Raw genomic sequence first — 8,757 nt, 5'->3', positions numbered from 1 at the left:
AGTCAGGCAGAGCATATGGTAGCGGCATATGTTACGGCTCATTAGGTATAATTACAGTGTAAAAAAATCATTGCTGTGATATTTTCTCACACTGTAGGCTTTTCAATAAAACTTTGTGAACAGAAGAAGCCATTAATTCTCACAATCAACAAAGAGCTTAAAAAAAAAGTCTACCATAATAACATCAAGCTCTTTGATGTAGTTGGGGAGTTCCTTTTGTCCTGTCAAGTTCTGGTTTAAAGTCAATCATTTAAGTAATCTTAACACAAATGTTTGGAATTTGGTTAATAATTTGATAAGCAGGACTTTGAAACGTGAATAATAATATCAATGAATATTCTTGGAATAGCTGAAAAATATTATTAAAAAAAACATTGTGAAATATTATTAAAGACATACAGCTGAAATTATGAAACAAGGCTAAGAGGATTCCAATAGTTGTTATTACAGAAATGCTGAATGTGTGTAATAAAATGACTTAATGGCTGATTAAAGACTTCTTAAAATGGCCAGCAACAGTTGCTCACAAACATCTGTGGTCATGTTTAATGCCTTTGAGAAACTGAAGACAAATTTGAAACTAGATAAACATGTTAATTAGGGGTCATTATTTTTCAAAACACACAAATTCCCAGGGAGGCAATTTAAAGAAACCACTGATGAGTCTGAAGTACAAGGTCAACAAACTGAGCCCAATGGACAGTGCAAGAGACAAATATCACACTGTAAGGCCATAATGACCTCCCTAAAGAGGGTCGGTATTGTAATACTATGCAAATAATGCATGCAAACACTGATGCAATAAAAACAACATTATTTTTTTACATTAGGTCATAACAAGATCTATTGCATCTATTTAGAAAAAAGAGGAGAATTTTAATTTCATGTTAACTTTAAAATGGGCCTGCAAGGTTACCAGAATGTTATGCATGCACCATGACAAAGTGGACAAACAAATATGAATGTGGTGTTTCTTAAATAATACACGATACTCTAGGTGTACCCGATTATCTTTACATAATTTTTTTTAGAACAATTTTGTTAAAATGTATCAAATGTAATATCATCAGGCTTCATCAGACATCATGAGCATGTCATCAGGCTTTTGAGGAATATTTATTTGTACAATTCCTTAATCACCATTGTATAGCATAGGCCTATTATGTTTTGCCCCCAAAAATAAAAAATACTGTGCTTTGTTCATAAAATTAAGCAATATCATCTTACTAAGATATTATTTGGAAATATAAAGTGACAAATGACATTTCTATGCAAGTCTGATACTGTTATAAAGATCTCATTGATTTAGCCTACATTACAGAATTTCATCTTACTTTTTGTCATATAAATATCAGCAACTGCACCAAGTTGCATATTTTTGATCAGTTTGGGACTCTAAATAAAATGTAGGTGTTTTTTCCTCCTTGAGTATGAGTTCTATACACTCTAAAAAGTTGAAACATTTTTACACAAAAAAGATGAACAAATTTTAAAGCTGTGAAATCAATGAAATATACTGTATGAATTGAGTAAATGCAAGTAAAACAATTAAGTAAATCTGAGTAACTGCGTCTGGTACATTAACAAATAAAATTGAGTAGAAATAATTTAACAATTAAAAACCAATATATTTATGAGTAAAATTAACTGTTTTTATTTATGAGTAATATTAACTTTTTTTATTTCCTCTAAACCTTTGTAAAATAGTATTCTATTGTAACAAGGTAGAATCAAATGAGGAAGCAGGATCCAAATCCACATGCAGCACATTTAAATAAACTCAGAACTTCTCAGATGCAGACATAGACTCAGGACCAAGACTCAGGAACAGAACAACATTCAAAATCAAGAACCCACAAACACTGAAACAAGACACAGGGTTTAAATGCAGAGACTAACAAGCTAAACAAGATAACAAGGGTGCGTGGCTAATCAGAAACAATAATAAATAAATAAGAAAAACTACAAAGGACTACAAAACATGGCACAGGACAGGAAATAACAAAAGTTCACACAAGACAAGGGGAACACAAGACAGGAATCATGACATAGCCCCCCACTTAAGGAGCGGATTCCAGAAGCTCCTCAGGAAACAGTCCAGGCGGGTGGTGGAGCGGAGGTGGGCCCGGGGGCGGGATGGAGGGCCAGGCCCGTGGAGCGGAAGAGGGCTTGGAGACTGCGGTAGGATGGGAGGCCAGGACGGAGCAGGCGGCCAGGGGGCGGAGCAGGCAGTGCAGGTTGCTAGAGTGGACCAGACAGTTCGGGTGGCCAGGGCAGACCAGACAGTTCGGGTGGCCAGGGCGGACCAGATAGTTCCGGAGGCCATGGTGGCACACTTTATTAAATAAACTCAGAACTTCACAGATGCAGACATAGACTCAGGAACAGAACAACATTCAAAATCAAGAACCCACAAACACTTCTTCTTCTTTGGATTTTTACGGCAGCTGGCATCCTTTGAGTTGCGTTACTGCCACCTTTCGGTTTTATTTACCCTTTGTTTTCATTCATACTAAATCCGCCTATCTAATCCAGTCATCCTCAAAAAAACAAATCCATTTCCTACCCTCCGCACTCTCTCCATACTCTAATAAACTTTTTACTGTATTATCTACCCGTCCTATTTTTTTTTAACTGTGTTATCATTTCTTGTCTTTCCTGAGTAAATTTCCTGCATGTTGTAAGAATATGTTCTACTGTTTCAGCTTCCTGACATTGTTCACACATTCCTGTAGGATGTTTTCCTGTAATTACAAGTGTGCCGTTAAGATTGCTATGCCCAATTCTCAGCCTGATTATTATCACCTGCTCTTTCCTCTTTGTTCCCCTACTTCTTGATATATACTTTGCTTTGAATTTTGTGTAAATGTATGCCTTTTGTTGCATTATCCCAGCTCTGTTGCCATTGTTGATTTATACTTCTCCACACTATGCCTTTCCCCTCTGATTTTGATAATTTAATGTTGACTTCAACATCTCCTTTTGCCACCTTATCCGCTTTCTTATTTCCCTGAATTCCAGAGTGTGCAGGGACCCACAGAAATATGACATTTTTCCCCTGCCTAACTATTCTTGAGTTCATAAATAACACTTCATACAACAGGTCTAGATGACTTCTAGTTGTACCTGTCTTCATGCTTATAAGAGCTGCCACAGAGTCACTATAAGATTTCCCTCTCACTAATATGTTCTGTCCATTCCAACGCCATCAATATGGCAAACAGTTCAACTGCAAACACACTCAGACAATCAGTTGTTCTTTTACTAAATTCCACCTGATATCTAGGAACAACAACTGCAGATCCTCTTGCATCTGTTTGCATGTCCTTTGACCCATCTAGGGATGTCACGGTACCAAAATTCCAGTAGTCGGTACCGATACCATTAAAATTTTACGGTTCTCGGTACCAATTTCGGTACCACAGCAAAATCTGTTGGAACTATTTTTTTATTTTATTTAACTATTTGAAAAAAATATTCAATTCAATTCAATGACTTAGCCTACTATTTATGACGGTAATCCTAAGTAAATTATAACGTTACATATAAGCACTGACGGCTACATGCTGTTTAAACGTGAATATTATTTTGCACACCTTCAAATGCACACATTATTATTAGTAGTAGTAGTAGTATTTTTAATACATGGAGACATAGCTAAATCTACTGTACAGTAGCCTAATATAATTATTTCTTTCAATTTCTTCAAGTTAAACCGAACTATTTTGACGGGTTGCCGTGAAGGCCTTTTAGTTTCTGTGTGTGTATGATATGACGATAGTTTTTCTCAAATGAAACGGTAAAATGCTCATGAAGTGACTCTCAGAGTGGCTCTGGAGATGAATTTCATCATGTCATCATATCGTGAGGCAGCAGAGACTGAAAACAGCGCGAGCGTCTCGCTTGCGTCTCTGTGTGTGTGTGTGTGTGTGTGTGTGCGAGGTAAATGAAACCGCGCGTCTGCGCCATTCATTCACACAGAGACAAGCAGACCATGCAGGGTTAATATTTAAATAGTCTTTTTGCGGTTTAATATTCAAATACACTATATATATTGTGGTATATATTGGAGCAGTGCTCCTAGTAAAAAAGTTAGTCTGGAGCCCCGCACTTAGATAAACACGGAGCGACTGAAAGCAGCTGCCTATTACTAAGTGCCGAATATATCCCCGGTAGGCCTACTACAGAAATGCTGGTATCGTCACATTTTAAAAATTTCAGTACCGACTTGGTACCGAAGTACCGGTACTTTTGACAACACTAGACCCATCTGTGAAAATCTGAATACTTTCCTTATACTTACTTTCCCTATATCTATAATATACACTAGTTAAATCATCATTCTTATTATTGCATTTAATCTTAAGTAATTCCAAATCTACACATGGTAGCCTATTTCTAATTCCCAGACAGGTCTAATGGGCCACACCACATTTGTGCCAAACTCTAACAGATAGTGCGTGTAGATCCCCCACACGTTTTACTGATGACAGAGCTATCAGAAAAACGGTTTTGAGCGAGAGGTACTTTAGGTCCACGGATTCTAACGGTTCAAAGGGATACACTTTCAGGGCCTCTAGGACCAAAGAAAGATCCCAAATCGGAACCGAAGGGGGCCGCAGGGGATTCATCCTCCTGGCTCGTCTAAGGAAGCGGATGATGAGCTCGTTCCTTCCTATTGCACGGCTTTCGGTACGAGACAGCTCCCATTGTCACTTCCCGCTGGTATCAGTCGGCCGCTGACCAGGGTTTCAGTGCTGAAACGCAGCTCTGAGTCACTCTGATTCACATACCGCCGGACGCCCAGGCTCGGTGAGGCACTCGAGCATTCAACCAGCGTTGCAGCGGGCGCATACGCAGTAGACCCAGCTGAAGCACTGCTGCAGCTGATGCCATACAACCCGCTGATGCCATAAATACTCGCGAGAGGCAAGTTCGCTTTCCGTATGTAAGAAAGCTGGCCGCGAACAGCATAATAATCTGCCGCCAGAGCCAGGATTCAAACACAGGTCTCTGGTGCGAAAGCCTAAGGTTTCGCCACTGAGCCACAGGGGGAAACACACATAAGCTCTCGGTCAGCGTGAGCATATAAGAGAGCGCCATTATGTTCTGTGTCGGCGTTTGTTTGCAGGCGTGCATGTATTATAACAGGCTCATATATTGCAATATTAATATTTCCAGCCGCCTGAACTTAAGAGGGGACTGAGAAATGTGTTAGAATTGGAGGTTGGTCCGGCCTCGGCGGGACTAACAACACTCTCTCTCCTCCTTTCGCCGTGAGTGAGGTACGCGGGGTGCTGAACATTGCTCTTGATCGTCCGTTCTGACTTCAAAGATCCAGCGATGCAGAGAGCTTCGCTGAAGAGATGAATATCAGAGTACAGCCTGTTGAGCCCTTCCTTATATACGGTAAGCCACACCCATTCTGGCGGGCTGTGACACATGGAGGGCGCGACGTCACGCAGGGCTCACCGGTAGGCTGCTGCAGTTGCCGCAGGACAGCCAATGAGCACACTTATACAGCCTGCTATGGTCTGCTGGCTGCCGCACTGCGTTGACAATAAATACAAAATTAAGGATAATTTTTTGGCTTCAGATCTCGAGAAAAGATGACTTTACCCGTAGTGTAAGCAACTTACGCAATAGGAGAGAACCTCTCGTAAGAGAACTTACAGATTTATGCAGGGCCGGCGCTAGCCATTTGGGTGCCCTAAGCACAAATGCTTGGTGCCCCCCCCCCCCCCCACCAAGGGAATAACAACCATTCAGAATTTCTTAGTTAGGTTCTCTTTACTTCCAAAATAACTGCTGCAAATAAATAATTTTACATTAACAATGGCACCAAACATGAAAAGAAATAAATAATATAAAGGTTAAAATTATAAATACCAAATACCACCACAATTACTAAAAACACAGATTTGGAACTGAACAATGTAAACACAGAAAGTTAAAAGTGCAAAGGTCAGGCACAATATAATAATTCTGTACATAATTTGACAACTCTGTGAATATGAAAATATACAAACACTGAGATTGTGTTTTTTTTTTTTTCTTCTAATTGCAGTTTCAAAGTTTAAAAAAATATATATATTAGCCATGCAGGGCTAAAGCCCCGGATCTTTTGCACTACTATAGCGACGCCCCTGGACATGCATAGGCGTAATTTGCGGGTAGGACATGTCCCCACCACTTTTGAAACATCTCGCGGCACGAATGTACCAATACAAACAAACAAAACATCTCCAGTTAACCAGCAGAGCATTCATTTAATTCGTTTTTTAAATAAGAGTCGATCTAGCGCTGAAATGTGTTGTTTTTTTAAATCAACTGATCAAAGTGCTCGTTGCCGAGCGATCAGTGGCGCGGATACTATGTTTGTTTCTGGCTCGCGCTCAGCCTTCACTCAGACGCGCGTTTCAATCCGTTGTGGAGAGACTCTCTATTCGCTCCGGTACAATTAGAAAACAAAAAGCACAAAAAGTGTCCCTGCCTGATATACAACCACTAAAAAACATAATCGGTTTTGATGAGAAAAAAAAAAAAAAAAACTATATGAGTGCGGATTAGAACTCAGAACCTCTGACACGCTTGGCAAAAATTCTACCACTGGACCACTTAAATACACACATAGTTTTCGTCGGATCAACATATAATAGGCCTCTTTGAACGACCACTTAAACCCAATATTAACATGCTTTAGACATATTTTATTTGTTATTTATACTAGTACCCTATTGTGATGATTTTTCACGATCCAGATTTTTTGGTGCCCCCCCCAAGCACTTGGTGCCCTACGCGCAGTGCGTGATGTGCGTGTGCGGAGCGCCGGCCCTGGATTTATGAATGAACCGCTCGTTTTTAAATCTTCCCGGCTACTGACATTTGTTCTGACTTCAAACATTAGGCTACAATGCTCATGTCATAATAACTTTCGTCAACTCTACAGTAAGTAAATCCACTTCCCTAGCTAATTACTCTTCGACAGCAATGCTATAGAAATATACAGTTCAATATGTGATATCAAACACAAAATTCTAAAAATGTCTGCGTGCTTTTCTCTGGTACATAAGGTCTATAGCAAAAAAACACTGAGAACATAAAACAGAGCCTGCCCTTGTAGTTTCATTGATAGGCCTACAGGTCGCATGTAACAAGTCTTTATAGCCTATTTGTAAAAGGGCAACCTGGACGGAAACAACTTGCTAATCAACATTTTATACAATGTTTTAATTATGTAATTTGTATTAATTATTCTAATATATTTATACTGTTGTTTTGTCTATGGCGCTTTCCTTGATGAGATAATCAAGTAGGCTATATTTGAATTTTTATGCCATGTTTAGCAGTTATACCAACAAACTCTAATCTGTATAAACACATAATATTTTTACCATTGACATGTACGCTTAGTATTAATTCAAACATCCATAAGAGATTAGGCTATTTACATAATCATAATGAAAAGACCATGTGATCTGAATACACTGGGCAATTTTCCGGCTACACGTACAGCCTAAATATAAACAGAAAAGGAGAGGAGGAGAGTCAATTCTTTATATTTGTGCCATGGCTCATCATTCACGTATTATCCAGCTGACCTGAAAAACATTTGTGATATTTGTTTGAATTATGGATTATATGAATTATGAATATTTTTTTCTGTCTCTGATATTTACAGTAGCCATACACAAGGAGAGCATGTCCAACTGCTTATAACTTGTTTCCTTTAGCTTTACAACACTACTGTACCTTTGTTTTTTTGGGGTTTTTTTTACTACAGTGTGCTGAACAATTTAAAGAAGATGAAAAACTCATCGATTATGTCTTCAGTCATACTGGAGGTCCTTTACAGAATGGATGATCTTAAATACCTTTACTTAATGGTCTTTTTCATGTTGTACATGTTTGTACTCCTTGCTAACACCACTGTGATTTTTATCATAATTACTGACAAAGCGCTTCACAAACCTAGGCCTACATCTTTCTATGTAACTTGGCTGTAAATGGCATCTATGGTGGCACGGCTTTGCTTCCGGCCTTGATGGGTACTTTAATGTCTCCTTCTCATGAGGTATCTTTGGCATGTTGTCAGGCTCAAACCTATTTCCTGCACACATATGCTATCATAGAATTCACCATTCTTTCAGTGATGTGCTATGATCGCTATGTGGCCATATGCTATCCGCTACAGTATCACAGTATTATGACAATCACAAGGGTGTATAAACTAATTGCTTTCTCATGGGGTTATCCTTTAGTGGCATTCGCTTTGTTTTTTATTCTGACTCTGCGCTTGGCAATCTGTAGAAACATAATTGGGCGAGTGTACTGTTCCAACTATTCTCTTGTCAAACTGTCCTGTGATGACACAAATGTTGTGAGTGCTATTGGATTGTTTTCTGTTGTTGTATACACTTTTCCTCAGCTTGCAATGACCTCTACTCATATGGACAAATTCTGAAAATATGCTTTACTGCCACTAAAAAGTCTAAAATAAAAGCACTGAAGACCTGTATGCCACACTTATTTGCAATATTGAACTATAGTGTGGGCTGTTTTTGTGAAATTATACAAAGTCGTGTTGACACAAGTTATCTTGCCTTTGAAACACAAACAGTTATGTCAATTTATTTCTTGATATTTCCTCCTATTCTGAATCCAGTCATTTATGGGCTGAGTGTTCAGGCTCTAAGAGACAATATGTTTAGACTTTTTAGCTCTAGGAATAAGTTATTGCCTTTGGCTTTGAAATAG

The 8,757-nt window shown here is 38.9% G+C and overlaps 1 pseudogene across 1 annotated transcript; it reads left to right on the top strand.

Moving 5' to 3' along the window:
- The first annotated feature begins 7,823 nt into the window (after positions 1-7,823).
- On the top strand, positions 7,824-8,757 carry LOC308706060 (olfactory receptor 52K1-like; annotated as a pseudogene). The gene has a single exon. The product of its transcript is annotated as an olfactory receptor 52K1-like (transcript).

The sequence above is a fragment of the Scardinius erythrophthalmus genome, assembly GCF_964197995.2.
Source record: "Scardinius erythrophthalmus genome assembly, chromosome: 17".
Classification (NCBI taxonomy): domain Eukaryota; kingdom Metazoa; phylum Chordata; class Actinopteri; order Cypriniformes; family Leuciscidae; genus Scardinius; species Scardinius erythrophthalmus.
The sequence above is the reverse complement of the archived record's forward strand: the minus strand, read 5'-3'. Positions and strand labels throughout refer to the sequence as shown.